The sequence below is a fragment of the Salvelinus fontinalis genome, unplaced genomic scaffold (assembly GCF_029448725.1).
Source record: "Salvelinus fontinalis isolate EN_2023a unplaced genomic scaffold, ASM2944872v1 scaffold_0675, whole genome shotgun sequence".
NCBI lineage: Eukaryota > Metazoa > Chordata > Actinopteri > Salmoniformes > Salmonidae > Salvelinus > Salvelinus fontinalis.
Window position 1 is genome coordinate 50,658 of NW_026600884.1, and position 14,009 is coordinate 64,666.

Here is a 14,009-nt window from a genome sequence, read left to right on the forward strand (position 1 = left end):
GAATAAAGCTTTACCTATGGGAGTAGTGAATAAAGCTTTACCTATGGGAGTGGTGAATAAAGCTTTACCTATGGGAGTGGTGAATAAAGCTTTACCTATGGGAGTGGTGAATAAAGCTTTACCTATGGGAGTGGTGAATAAAGCTTTACCTATGGGAGTGGTGAATAAAGCTTTACCTATGGGAGTGGTGAATAAAGCTTTGCCTATGGGAGTGGTGAATAAAGCTTTTCCTATGGGAGTAGTGAATAAAGCTTTACCTATGGGAGTGGTGAATAAAGCTTTACCTATGGAAGTGGTGAATAAAGCTTTACCTATGGGAGTGGTGAATAAAGCTTTACCTATGGGAATGGTGAATAAAGCTTTGCCTATGGGAGTGGTGAATAAAGCTTTACCTATGGGAATGGTGAATAAAGCTTTGCCTATGGGAGTGGTGAATAAAGCTTTACCTATGGGAATGGTGAATAAAGCTTTGCCTATGGGAGTGGTGAATAAAGCTTTACCTATGGGAGTGGTGAATAAAGCTTTACCTATGGGAATGGTGAATAAAGCTTTGTCTATGGGAGTAGTGAATAAAACTTTACCTATGGGAGTAGTGAATAAAGCTTTACCTATGGGAGTAGTGAATAAAGCTTTACCTATGGGAGTAGTGAATAAAGCTCTACCTATGGGAGTGGTGAATAAAGCTTTACCTATGGGAGTGGTGAATAAAGCTTTACCTATGGGAGTAGTGAATAAAGCTTTACCTATGGGAGTGGTGAATAAAGCTTTGCCTATGGGAGTGGTGAATAAAGCTTTACCTATGGGAGTGGTGAATAAAGCTCTACCTATGGGAGTGGTGAATAAAGCTTTACCTATGGGAGTGGTGAATAAAGCTTTACCTATGGGAGTGGTGAATAAAGCTTTACCTATGGGAGTAGTTAATAAAGCTTTACCTATGGGAGTAGTGAATAAAGCTTTACCTATGGGAGTGGTGAATAAAGCTTTACCTATGGGAGTGGTGAATAAAGCTTTACCTATGGGAGTAGTGAATAAAGCTTTACCTATGGGAGTAGTGAATAAAGCTTTACCTATGGGAGTGGTGAATAAAGCTTTACCTATGGGAGTGGTGAATAAAGCTTTACCTATGGGAGTGGTGAATAAAGCTTTACCTATGGGAGTGGTGAATACAGCTTTACCTATGGGAGTGGTGAATAAAGCTTTACCTATGGGAGTGGTGAATAAAGCTTTACCTATGGGAGTAGTGAATAAAGCTCAACCTATGGGAGTAGTGAATAAAGCTTTACCTATGGGAGTGGTGAATAAAGCTTTACCTATGGGAGTAGTGAATAGAGCTTTACCTATGGGAGTAGTGAATAAAGCTTTACCTATGGGAGTGGTGAATAAAGCTTTACCTATGGGAGTAGTGAATAAAGCTTTACCTATGGGAGTAGTGAATAAAGCTTTACCTATGGGAGTGGTGAATAAAGCTTTACCTATGGGAGTAGTGAATAAAGCTCTACCTATGGGAGTAGTGAATAAAGCTCTACCTATGGGAGTGGTGAATAAAGCTTTGCCTATGGGAGTAGTGAATAAAGCTTTACCTATGGGAGTAGTGAATAAAGCTCTACCTATGGGAGTGGTGAATAAAGCTCTACCTATGGGGGTGGTGAATAAAGCTTTGCCTATGGGAGTAGTGAATAAAGCTTTACCTATGGGAGTGGTGAATAAAGCTTTACCTATGGGAGTGGTGAATAAAGCTTTACCTATGGGAGTGGTGAATAAAGCTTTACCTATGGGAGTGGTGAATAAAGCTTTACCTATGGGAGTGGTGAATAAAGCTTTACCTATGGGAGTGGTGAATAAAGCTTTACCTATGGGAGTGGTGAATAAAGCTTTACCTATGGGAGTAGTGAATAAAGCTTTACCTATGGGAGTGGTGAATAAAGTTTACCTATGGGAGTGGTGAATAAAGCTTTACCTATGGGAGTGGTGAATAAAGCTTTACCTATGGGAGTGGTGAATAAAGCTTTACCTATGGGAGTGGTGAATAAAGCTTTACCTATGGGAGTAGTGAATAAAGCTCAACCTATGGGAGTAGTGAATAAAGCTTTACCTATGGGAGTGGTGAATAAAGCTTTACCTATGGGAGTAGTGAATAGAGCTTTACCTATGGGAGTAGTGAATAAAGCTTTACCTATGGGAGTGGTGAATAAAGCTTTACCTATGGGAGTAGTGAATAAAGCTTTACCTATGGGAGTAGTGAATAAAGCTTTACCTATGGGAGTGGTGAATAAAGCTTTACCTATGGGAGTAGTGAATAAAGCTCTACCTATGGGAGTAGTGAATAAAGCTCTACCTATGGGAGTGGTGAATAAAGCTTTGCCTATGGGAGTAGTGAATAAAGCTTTACCTATGGGAGTAGTGAATAAAGCTCTACCTATGGGAGTAGTGAATAAAGCTCTACCTATGGGGGTGGTGAATAAGGCTTTGCCTATGGGAGTAGTGAATAAAGCTTTACCTATGGGAGTGGTGAATAAAGCTTTACCTATGGGAGTGGTGAATAAAGCTCTTGAAGGTTGTCCTCATATGTAGCCACATAAGAGAGTACAAAGGCTATTGATTACAGTGATAGTGAAAATAATAGTAATAATGAGGTCCTTTCGGGGGATTCTGGAGAACATCGGGTTCTCTAGATGTTTTAGCAGCCCATTTGAGCCCCATCCATTCTGACCAGAAGAAAAAACCCACTTCTCCCTATCATATCAGCGGATTAAGAGAAGTCACCTGATTTACAGCTGGAGAGTAGTTGTGTTTCCCTAAATCATCCTTCCCATAGTCTGAGTGCAGAAACTGATGCAAGACTTGGCATGTTGCAGTCTGACTTCTTTGCCAAAGGGCTCTTCTATGGTTCTGGGAGGTTGTTGAAGAACCTGTAGTCGACTCATCACAGAGAGTGTAAATGTAAACACTCTCCAGTGCCAGTATGGTACGGCTGCCGAACTGTTATCAGACAGAGCGTGAGTTTCAACATGAGCTGTTTCAGCTTGTTGTCGAGACAAGAGTATACAGGCTCCTCCTATAATATCAAAACTGATCATCAGGGCCTCCCGAGTGGTGCAGTGGTCTAAGGCACTGCATCGCAGTGCTAGCTGTGCCACTAGAGATTCTGGGTTCAAGTCCAGGTTCTGTCGCAGCCGGCTGCGACAGGGAGACCCATGGGGCGGCGCACAATTGGCCTAGCGTCGTCCGGGTTAGGGGAGGGTTTGGCCGGCAAGGATGTACTTGTCCCATCGCGCACTAGCGACTCCTGTGGCGGGCCGGGCACAGTGCACGCTGACACGGTCGCCAGGTGTACGGTGTTTCCTCTGACACGTTGGTGTGGCTGGCATTGTGTCAAGAAGCAGTGCGGCTTGGTTGGGATGTGTTTCGGAGGACACACGGCTCTCGACCTTCGCCTCTCCCGAGTCCGTACAGGAGTTGCAGCGATGAGACAAGACTGTAACTACCAATTGGATACCACGAAATTGGGGAAAAAAAATTATTATAAAAAAAACTGATCATCAGGTTACTGGGATGAGTCAAAACCAACTTACCCACTGAGACAAAGCATTGAGTTATTATTTTCATATACAAAAACTGTTTAATAGTACATGTATCAAAGGAGGTTGGTGGCAACTTAATTGGGGAAGATGGGCTCGTGGTAATGGCTGGAGACAAATCAATGGAATGGATCCATACTTGCAGGACACTGGAGGAATGTATTGGACTTTTCCCGGAGATATGGTGACTGGATTTGAAACTCATTATTATTAGATTGCTGGAAAGTCCCTTTTGTTTTTGTATAGGGGGCTTCCAGATTTCTGGAAAGAGCTGGTTGCCTTTATGTTATTCACTTGGAAAATCCAATCATTGTATTATTATTACTTTATCCCACTAAGGTTGGTTCCTTCCTACCATTGTGATTGAGAACTGTGGTCAAGAGAGAGAGAGGTCAGGAATTGCCCCTCACATACTTCAAATATGACTTTGTGAGAGTTCCCATCCCCAACTTTCAGCCAAACCCCCCTCTTTGCTACGTCCATATTGTGTATGTTTGGCATTGGTACAGTAGCAGCAGCCATATCCACCTTTCTCCCCTTCAATTCCCCATCAGGACTGTCCCCACTTGACCCACCACTGGATCTTTAGCTCTGACGGGCAGACATTTCCTCTTTTACGTTCATTCAAGCTTTTTTCATGAAGTTTAGTCTATCATACAGGCCATGTGGTTGAATAAGATGGTGGTAAAGCCATACAGTGCGGTCAACTTCTCATTTCTTGAGCATGTTTGTCAACCAACTCTCCATGAGCATTTTATTCCTCTGCAATTATTGAGAAAATGTTTGATATATCTCAAGCTAAATATGTGGCCCTAAATCATACTACAGGAAAACGCTGTCTCTAGAACGTATCTAAAAGTTAATACGGTCATTCACATGTGGCCTTGCTCAACCAAGCATTTCACAAGACAGGCGACGGTTCGTTTCGCTAGCTGAGGAGATTCCACCAGGGAAACCTGATGCTCATTGTTTCACACCAGTCCGCTCTGCATAGTGTCACACTGTAGTTCACTGCTCTGCAGTTTACTCTTGGCTGTCCTCTACTGGTATAGAGTCTGATGGATGGAGTTCCAGATACTCTGTGCATTGTCCTGCTGCCAGCTCCATGATGTCTCTCCCTGGGGGCCAGACCTCCCTCCTGCCTCCATACGGTTCCATTGTTCTCCTCTGGTGTGTCTCTGCTCCATAACTTATAGGAGAAGTCTCTGTGTGTCTCTGCTCCATAACTCACAGGAGAAGTCTCTGTGTGTCTCTGCTCCATAACTCACAGGAGAAGTCTCTGTGTGTCTCTGCTCCATAACTCGAAGGAGAAGTCTCTGTGTGTCTCTGCTCCATAACTCATAGGAGATGTCTCTGTGTGTCTCTGCTCCATAACTCGAAGGAGAAGTCTCTGTGTGTCTCTGCTCCATAACTCATAGGAGATGTCTCTGTGTGTCTCTGCTCCATAACTCGAAGGAGAAGTCTCTGTGTGTCTCTGCTCCATAACTCGTAGGAGAAGTCTCTGTGTGTCTCTGCTCCATAACTCATAGGAGAAGTCTCTGTGTGTCTTTGCTCCATAACTCATAGGAGAAGTCTCTGTGTGTCTCTGCTCCATAACTCATAGGAGAAGTCTCTGTGTGTCTCTGCTCCATAACTCACAGGAGAAGTCTCTGTGTGTCTTTGCTCTATAACTCATAGGAGAAGTCTCTGTGTGTCTCTGCTCCATAACTCACAGGAGAAGTCTCTGTGTGTCTCTGCTCCATAACTCATAGGAGAAGTCTCTGTTTATCTCTGCTCCATAACTCGTAGGAGAAGTCTCTGTGTGTCTCTGCTCCATAACTCACAGAAGAAGTCTCTGTGTGTCTCTGCTCCATAACTCACAGGAGAAGTCTCTGTGTGTCTCTGCTCCATAACTTATAGGAGAAGTCTCTGTGTGTCTCTGCTCCATAACTCGTAGGAGAAGTCTCTGTGTGTCTCAGCTCCATAACTCATAGGAGAAGTCTCTGTGTGTCTCTGCTCCATAACTCATAGGAGATGTCTCTGTGTGTCTCTGCTCCATAACTCATAGGAGAAGTCTCTGTGTGTCTCTGCTCCATAACTCATAGGAGAAGTCTCTGTGTGTCTCTGCTCCATAACTCGAAGGAGAAGTCTCTGTGTGTCTCTGCTCCATAACTCATAGGAGATGTCTCTGTGTGTCTCTGCTCCATAACTCGAAGGAGAAGTCTCTGTGTGTCTCTGCTCCATAACTCATAGGAGAAGTCTCTGTGTGTCTCTGCTCCATAACTTGTAGGAGATGTCTTTGTGTGTCTCTGCTCCATAACTCACAGGAGAAGTCTCTGTGTGTCTCTGCTCCATAACTCATAGGAGAAGTCTCTGTTGGTCCTGGGCAGGGAAGATGAGGTCGAACACCTGAGAGTTTATTTCTCCCCTGAGGCATACCAAACAAATGAGGTGGGGCTTTCCAAACCCAGAATCCTCCTTTAACGGAACAATGGCTTTTGTTTGCGTGCAAATAACACACCGCGTAATTCTAATGTTGGGTGTATCTGATATGTTTGTAATAGGAGATGTTGAGGAGCACAATGTGACATGGAGTGTAGTTCAGTGAAAGACATGATGGGATATGAGGTATGATATAGATGGCTTTTAGTTTCAGGGCTGACCAGGATTTTGGTCATAGTATTTCACTCTCTTCCCTTTTTCCACAGCAAACAAAGAGGACTATGAGGAGGAATATGATGATTATTCTACACAAACACCAGACTATGACTACACTGCCACCTTCGATTACACCTATTTCAGTAAGCCACTAAATCAGATATGTTAGTTCAAGTGTTAGTGTGGCCTCACTTTGTGGTTCTCCTCACCAACATCGTTGATGTCTGTCATCTTTTAAGGTAACACCACCGGCCATGAGGACTATAGTTTGTACGTAATTCTAGGAGAGAAGAAGAACGTGGAGGAGAAGGATCTTGAGAATAAGGTACAGTATGTTAGCTGTTATGGCTGCTTCCTATCTCAGCACACACCACTAATGGACAGCCTGGCTTCATACATCTCCCTATCAATGCATAAAATGAAGGAAAACCCATGTTTTGGATAAGGTCTGCAGATTGAAAGCAAATCTATTTTGTTTCTATTTGTCAGTATGTCCGGTTCTGTCTAATGTCCCTAATGCGTCTCATCTAATAAGGCAGCTTCTTCATGTCATACAGTGGTGTATTACTGTATTTTAAATGTGATGATGTCATACAGGGGTGTATTAATGTATTTTAAACGTGATATTGTATAACCAAATGTAAACGTTAACGTCCATGGACTCCCTCGTCCTGTATCACACCCTATACATCCTATACACATCCTGGATCAGTTTTGGGTCTTGTCATGCCTCCACGACATGAAAAAAAATGCAATGCTATTTCTCTATAAACAAATTGACAACAGACTTTCAGCATGCTTATAGAGAAGGGCACTCAACAGGTGAGTGACTGACACAAATGACTGGTTGAAAGAAATTGATAATAAGAAGATTGTGGGAGCTGTACTATCAGATTTCAGTGCAGCCTTTGATATTATTGACCATAATATGTTGTTGAGAAAACTTTTTATGGATTTTCAACCTCTGCCATATCGTGAATTCAGAGCTATCTATCTAATAGAACTCAGAGGGTTTTCTTCAATGGAAGCATCTCTAATGTCAAACATGTAGGGTGTGTCACACCCTTATCTGTTTCACCTGTCTTTGTGATTGTCTCCACTCCCCTCCAGGTGTCACCCATCCTCCCCATTATCCCCTGTGTATTTATACCTGTGTTCTCTGTTTGTCTGTTGCCAGTTCGTCAAGCCAACCAGTGTTTTTGTGTCAGCTCCTGCTTTTGCCCAGTCTCGCTTTTCTCATCCTCCTGGTTTTTGAACCTTGCCGGTCCTGACCCTGTACCCACCCGCCTGACCACTCTGCCTGACCCTGAGCCTGCCTGCCGTCCAGTACCTTTGCCCCTGTTGCTGTAATAAACATTGTTACTTCGACACGGTCTGCATCTGGGTCTTACCTTGATACCTGATAGGGTGTGGTGCACCGCATGGCAGTTTTATTGGCCCTCTACTTTTTTCTATTTTTACCACGTCATGCCACTGGCATTAAACAAAGCCTGTGTGTCCATGTATGCTGATTCAACCATATAAGTGGCAGCAACCACAGCTAATGAACTCACTGAAACCCTTAACAAGAAGTTGCAGTCAGTTTTGGAATTGGTGGCCAGTAATAAACTTGTCCTGAACATCTCTAAAACTAAGAGCATTGTATTTGGTACAAATCATTCCCTAAGTTCTATACCTCAGCTGAATCTGGTAATGAATGGTGTGGCTGTTGAACAAGTTTAGGAGACTAAATTACTTGCCGTTACCTTAGATTGTAAACTGTCATGGTCAAAACATATAGATTCAACGGTTGTAAAGATGGGGAGAGGTCTGTCCGCAATAAAGATGTTCTGCTTTTTTGACACCACACTCCACAAAGCAATTCCTGCAGGCTCTAGTTTTGTCTTATCTTGATTATTGTCCAGTCATATGGTCAAGTTCTGGAAAGAAAGACCTAGCTGCAGCTGGCCCAGAACAGAGCGGCACGCCTTGCTCTTCATTGTAACCAGAGGGCTAATATAAATACTATGCAGGCCAGTTGTTACATCTGCTCCTGCCACGCCTTCTACTTCTCATCCTGTGTCTCTCTAACCTGCCGCCACTCCCCCAGTGATCTCTTCCTCTCTGTGCGTGTGTGATTGTGTGGGCGGAGATAGGTGTGCTGGAGGCAGAGCAGATCCCCACCAGCTGCAACCTGTTCCACAATCACACACGCACACACGCACAAATTCTGCCTGTCCTTGAGCTGTTCTTGTCTATTAATGTTCTGTATTATGTCATGTTTCATGTTCTGTGTGGACCCCAGGAAGAGTAGCTCCGGCTTTCGCAACAGCTAATGGGGATCCTAATAAAATACCAAAAATACCATGATCATTGTAATCCCTCACCGAACACAAACATGTCTCTTTGTGGGCCTCCGTATTTGAGATTTGTCACGTTTGAGCAGGACAAATGTATTTCAGTAAACACTAGGGGTAAATAATGCTGAAGTGTCACATACTGTAGTTCCAGCATTCACAGAGACAGGAGGTCTCTGTATGAGGAGCAAACTTGCCAAGACAGCGATGAAACATGCAAACACTAACCCCAGTGAAGAATGTTCTTATAACACTTCCATTCTGCAGCTTATCGTGTTCTAATGACCTTTCACCGACCCCTATTCAGGCTTTAGCGATTGGCTCCCCATGCCCAGTGCTACTCCTCGGATTGGCTGCGCACCAACTCCATCGATTACTGTGAATGAAACCGAGCACTGCAGAACATACACAGGTACATATACTTTCTGACCAAAACTTTCTTTAACATGTCTTTGTCTTTCTTTCTCCCTTCTCCTATTTCTCCTCAATACTATGCAGGTTGCAGGACATAATGAATGTGAAAAAGTGCCATGCATTGATAGCACATAGTGGTACACAAGTACACACTAGGACTAGCAAGTTAACCCAGGACCTTGAGGTCAAAGGTCAAGTACCCTGACCACTTTATTTGCGACTCCCATCATTCATAGGCTCATAGCCATAAAGATATCTCTCTCAAGACATTCATGTGAAGGCCCCAAATGGGACGAACGCCGAAGGGCACCTAAGTAACCATCATGTTTCACCCCGTCTAGAATTGAAGGGTCTTGAAAATAAACAAAGTTAATTGCTGACAATATCCTGTGAAAAGGCTTTTTTAATGATTTGGAGACAGGGTCATTAACCTCTTGTTTATTTTCTCCACTAATATGTGTTTCTTAATTCTCACAGATTTACAGGACCCTGAACTGAGCAGAAAGTTACCCAACATTCTTTAATTGGACTGAGGAGAAAGTTACCTAATATTCTGGAATTGGACTGAGGAGAAAGTTACCTAATATTCTGGAATTGGACTGAGGAGAAAGTTACCCAATATTCTGGAATTTTACCTTTTTAAAGAATCAAATGGACACAGCATGAGATTCTCCACCACTGACTTTCTATACTATAGTTGGAGAAACTCATAGTGAATCCTGAATCCTAACTTGTGAAAGAAGCCCACAACTTGAATTCATAAACATCTCCCATAATAATATTTGTGTTGTATGCACGTCTCAAGTTGTAAGATGTGTCCCTTAGAGTAATAATAGCACAAAGCCAATATACCCCACGTATTCCATCTTGTTTTGGCTTTATACAAACTAAATATGTATATTATACATGCTGTTTATCTTTTAATACATCTTTTCCAAGTATGTTTTGTTTCTGTTCGATATTCTGTTATGAAAATATAATGCTTTCTACAACCATGGTACATTTTGTCTCTTCTCTATGGTCATTGGTTTATAGTCTATGGTTTAACGACATGCAGATGTGAAATGAGACAACCCATGTATTAGTTATAGGGTTCTAATTATCTTCCCTTCCCTAGAAAAGCATTTAAAAGAGAATTATATGTTAACAATAAAACAGAGAAATCCCCAATGAGGTGCAAGGAGGTTTTAGAGCCATTTAACATTTTCTGTTTATTTGAGTTCCTTTAGTATTCTGACATGATCTCAGAGACAGGATTGTTCTTTCTGAACTGCAGCCAAGAAACAGTGAGGATGAGATGACTGTATTAATGCATTCTGGGATGGGGCCTGTACAGCGGTAGAGAGATGGAGCTGGGCCTGTACAGCAGTAGAGGGATGGAGCTGGGCCTGTACAGCGGTAGAGAGATGGGGCTGGGCCTGTACAGCGGTAGAGAGATGGGGCTGGGCCTGTACAGCGGTAGAGAGATGGAGCTGGGCCTGTACAGCAGTAGAGAGATGGAGCTGGGCCTGTACAGCGGTAGAGAGATGGGGCTGGGCCTGTACAGCAGTAGAGAGATGGGGCTGGGCCTGTACAGCGGTAGAGAGATGGAGCTGGGCCTGTACAGCGGTAGAGAGATGGAGCTGGGCCTGTACAGCAGTAGAGAGATGGGGCTGGGCCTGTACAGCGGTAGAGGGTTTGGGGCTGGGCCTGTACAGCGGTAGAGAGATGGGGCTGGGCCTGTACAGCGGTAGAGGGTTTGAGGCTGGGCCTGTACAGCAGTAGAGAGATGGGGCTGGGCCTGTACAGCAGTAGAGAGATGGAGCTGGGCCTGTACAGCAGTAGAGAGATGGGGCTGGGCCTGTACAGCGGTAGAGAGAAGGGGCTGGGCCTGTACAGCGGTAGAGAGATGGGGCTGGGCCTGTACAGCGGTAGAGAGATGGGGCTGGGCCTGTACAGCGGTAGAGAGATGGGGCTGGGCCTGTACAGCGGTAGAGAGATGGGGCTGGGCCTGTACAGCGGTAGAGAGATGGGGCTGGGCCTGTACAGTAGAGAGATGGAGCTGGGCCTGTACAGCGGTAGAGAGATGGGGCTGGGCCTGTACAGCGGTAGAGGGATGGGGCTGGGCCTGTACAGCAGTAGAGAGATGGAGCTGGGCCTGTACAGGGGTAGAGAGATGGAGCTGGGCCTGTACAGCAGTAGAGAGATGGGGCTGGGCCTGTACAGCAGTAGAGAGATGGGGCTGGGCCTGTACAGCGGTAGAGGGTTTGGGGCTGGGCCTGTACAGCGGTAGAGAGATGGAGCTGGGCCTGTACAGCGGTAGAGAGATGGGGCTGGGCCTGTACAGCAGTAGAGGGATGGGGCTGGGCCTGTACAGCAGTAGAGAGATGGGGCTGGGCCTGTACAGCGGTAGAGGGATGGGGCTGGGCCTGTACAGCAGTAGAGGGTTTGGGGCTGGGCCTGTACAGCAGTAGAGAGATGGGGCTGGGCCTGTACAGCGGTAGAGGGATGGGGCTGGGCCTGTACAGCGGTAGAGGGATGGGGCTGGGCCTGTACAGCGGTAGAGGGTTTGGGGCTGGGCCTGTACAGCAGTAGAGAGATGGGGCTGGGCCTGTACAGCGGTAGAGGGATGGGGCTGGGCCTGTACAGCGGTAGAGAGATGGAGCTGGGCCTGTACAGCAGTATAGAGATGGAGCTGGGCCTGTACAGCAGTAGAGAGATGGGGCTGGGCCTGTACAGCGGTAGAGAGATGGAGCTGGGCCTGTACAGCGGTAGAGGGTTTGGGGCTGGGCCTGTACAGCGGTAGAGGGATGGGGCTGGGCCTGTACAGCGGTAGAGAGATGGAGCTGGGCCTGTACAGCGGTAGAGAGATGGAGCTGGGCCTGTACAGCAGTATAGAGATGGAGCTGGGCCTGTACAGCAGTAGAGAGATGGGGCTGGGCCTGTACAGCGGTAGAGGTTTTGAGGCTGGGCCTGTACAGCAGTAGAGAGATGGGGCTGGGCCTGTACAGCGGTAGAGAGATGGAGCTGGGCCTGTACAGCGGTAGAGAGATGGAGCTGGGCCTGTACAGCAGTAGAGAGATGGGGCTGGGCCTGTACAGCGGTAGAGAGATGGAGCTGGGCCTGTACAGCAGTAGAGAGATGGAGCTGGGCCTGTAAGGGGTAGAGAGATGGAGCTGGGTCTGTAAGGGGTTGAGAGATGGAGCTGGGCCTGTACAGCAGTAGAGAGATGGAGCTGGGCCTGTACAGCGGTAGAGAGATGGAGCTGGGCCTGTACAGCGGTAGAGGGATGGAGCTGGGCCTGTACAGCAGTAGAGAGATGGAGCTGGGCCTGTACAGCGGTAGAGAGATGGAGCTGGGCCTGTACAGCGGTAGAGAGATGAAGCTGGGCCTGTACAGCGGTAGAGAGATGGGGCTGGGCCTGTACAGCGGTAGAGGGATGGAGCTGGGCCTGTACAGCAGTAGAGAGATGGAGCTGGGCCTGTATAGCGGTAGAGGGATGGGGCTGGGCCTGTACAGCAGTAGAGAGATGGGGCTGGGCCTGTACAGCGGTAGAGGGATGGGGCTGGGCCTGTACAGCAGTAGAGAGATGGGGCTGGGCCTGTACAGCGGTAGAGAGATGGGGCTGGGCCTCTACAGCGGTAGAGGGATGGGGCTGGGCCTGTACAGCGGTAGAGAGATGGAGCTGGGCCTGTACAGCGGTAGAGAGATGGGGCTGGGCCTGTACAGCGGTAGAGAGATGGGGCTGGGCCTGTACAGCGGTAGAGAGATGGGGCTGGGCCTGTACAGCGGTAGAGAGATGGGGCTGGGCCTGTACAGTAGAGAGATGGAGCTGGGCCTGTACAGCGGTAGAGAGATGGGGCTGGGCCTGTACAGCGGTAGAGGGATGGGGCTGGGCCTGTACAGCAGTAGAGAGATGGAGCTGGGCCTGTACAGCGGTAGAGAGATGGAGCTGGGCCTGTACAGCAGTAGAGAGATGGGGCTGGGCCTGTACAGCAGTAGAGAGATGGGGCTGGGCCTGTACAGCGGTAGAGGGTTTGGGGCTGGGCCTGTACAGCGGTAGAGAGATGGAGCTGGGCCTGTACAGCGGTAGAGAGATGGGGCTGGGCCTGTACAGCAGTAGAGGGATGGGGCTGGGCCTGTACAGCAGTAGAGAGATGGGGCTGGGCCTGTACAGCGGTAGAGGGATGGGGCTGGGCCTGTACAGCAGTAGAGGGTTTGGGGCTGGGCCTGTACAGCAGTAGAGAGATGGGGCTGGGCCTGTACAGCGGTAGAGGGATGGGGCTGGGCCTGTACAGCGGTAGAGGGATGGGGCTGGGCCTGTACAGCGGTAGAGGGTTTGGGGCTGGGCCTGTACAGCAGTAGAGAGATGGGGCTGGGCCTGTACAGCGGTAGAGGGATGGGGCTGGGCCTGTACAGCGGTAGTGAGATGGAGCTGGGCCTGTACAGCAGTATAGAGATGGAGCTGGGCCTGTACAGCAGTAGAGAGATGGGGCTGGGCCTGTACAGCGGTAGAGAGATGGAGCTGGGCCTGTACAGCGGTAGAGGGTTTGGGGCTGGGCCTGTACAGCGGTAGAGGGATGGGGCTGGGCCTGTACAGCGGTAGAGAGATGGAGCTGGGCCTGTACAGCGGTAGAGAGATGGAGCTGGGCCTGTACAGCAGTATAGAGATGGAGCTGGGCCTGTACAGCGGTAGAGAGATGGAGCTGGGCCTGTACAGCAGTAGAGAGATGGGGCTGGTTCTGTACAGCGGTAGAGGTTTTGAGGCTGGGCCTGTACAGCAGTAGAGAGATGGGGCTGGGCCTGTACAGCGGTAGAGAGATGGAACTGGGCCTGTACAGCGGTAGAGAGATGGAGCTGGGCCTGTACAGCAGTAGAGAGATGGGGCTGGGCCTGTACAGCGGTAGAGAGATGGAGCTGGGCCTGTACAGCGGTAGAGAGATGGAGCTGGGCCTGTACAGCAGTAGAGAGATGGAGCTGGGCCTGTAAGGGGTAGAGAGATGGAGCTGGGTCTGTAAGGGGTTGAGAGATGGAGCTGGGCCTGTACAGCGGTAGAGAGATGGAG

General features: G+C 47.5%; 1 long non-coding RNA gene across 1 annotated transcript; it reads left to right on the plus strand.

Moving 5' to 3' along the window:
- Positions 1-6,466: 6,466 nt before the first annotated feature.
- LOC129846975 (uncharacterized) lies at positions 6,467-9,956 on the plus strand. Its single transcript, XR_008758332.1, has 3 exons — positions 6,467-6,540; positions 8,859-8,963; positions 9,443-9,956. It is a non-coding gene; the product is annotated as an uncharacterized LOC129846975 (long non-coding RNA).
- Positions 9,957-14,009: the final 4,053 nt, after the last annotated feature.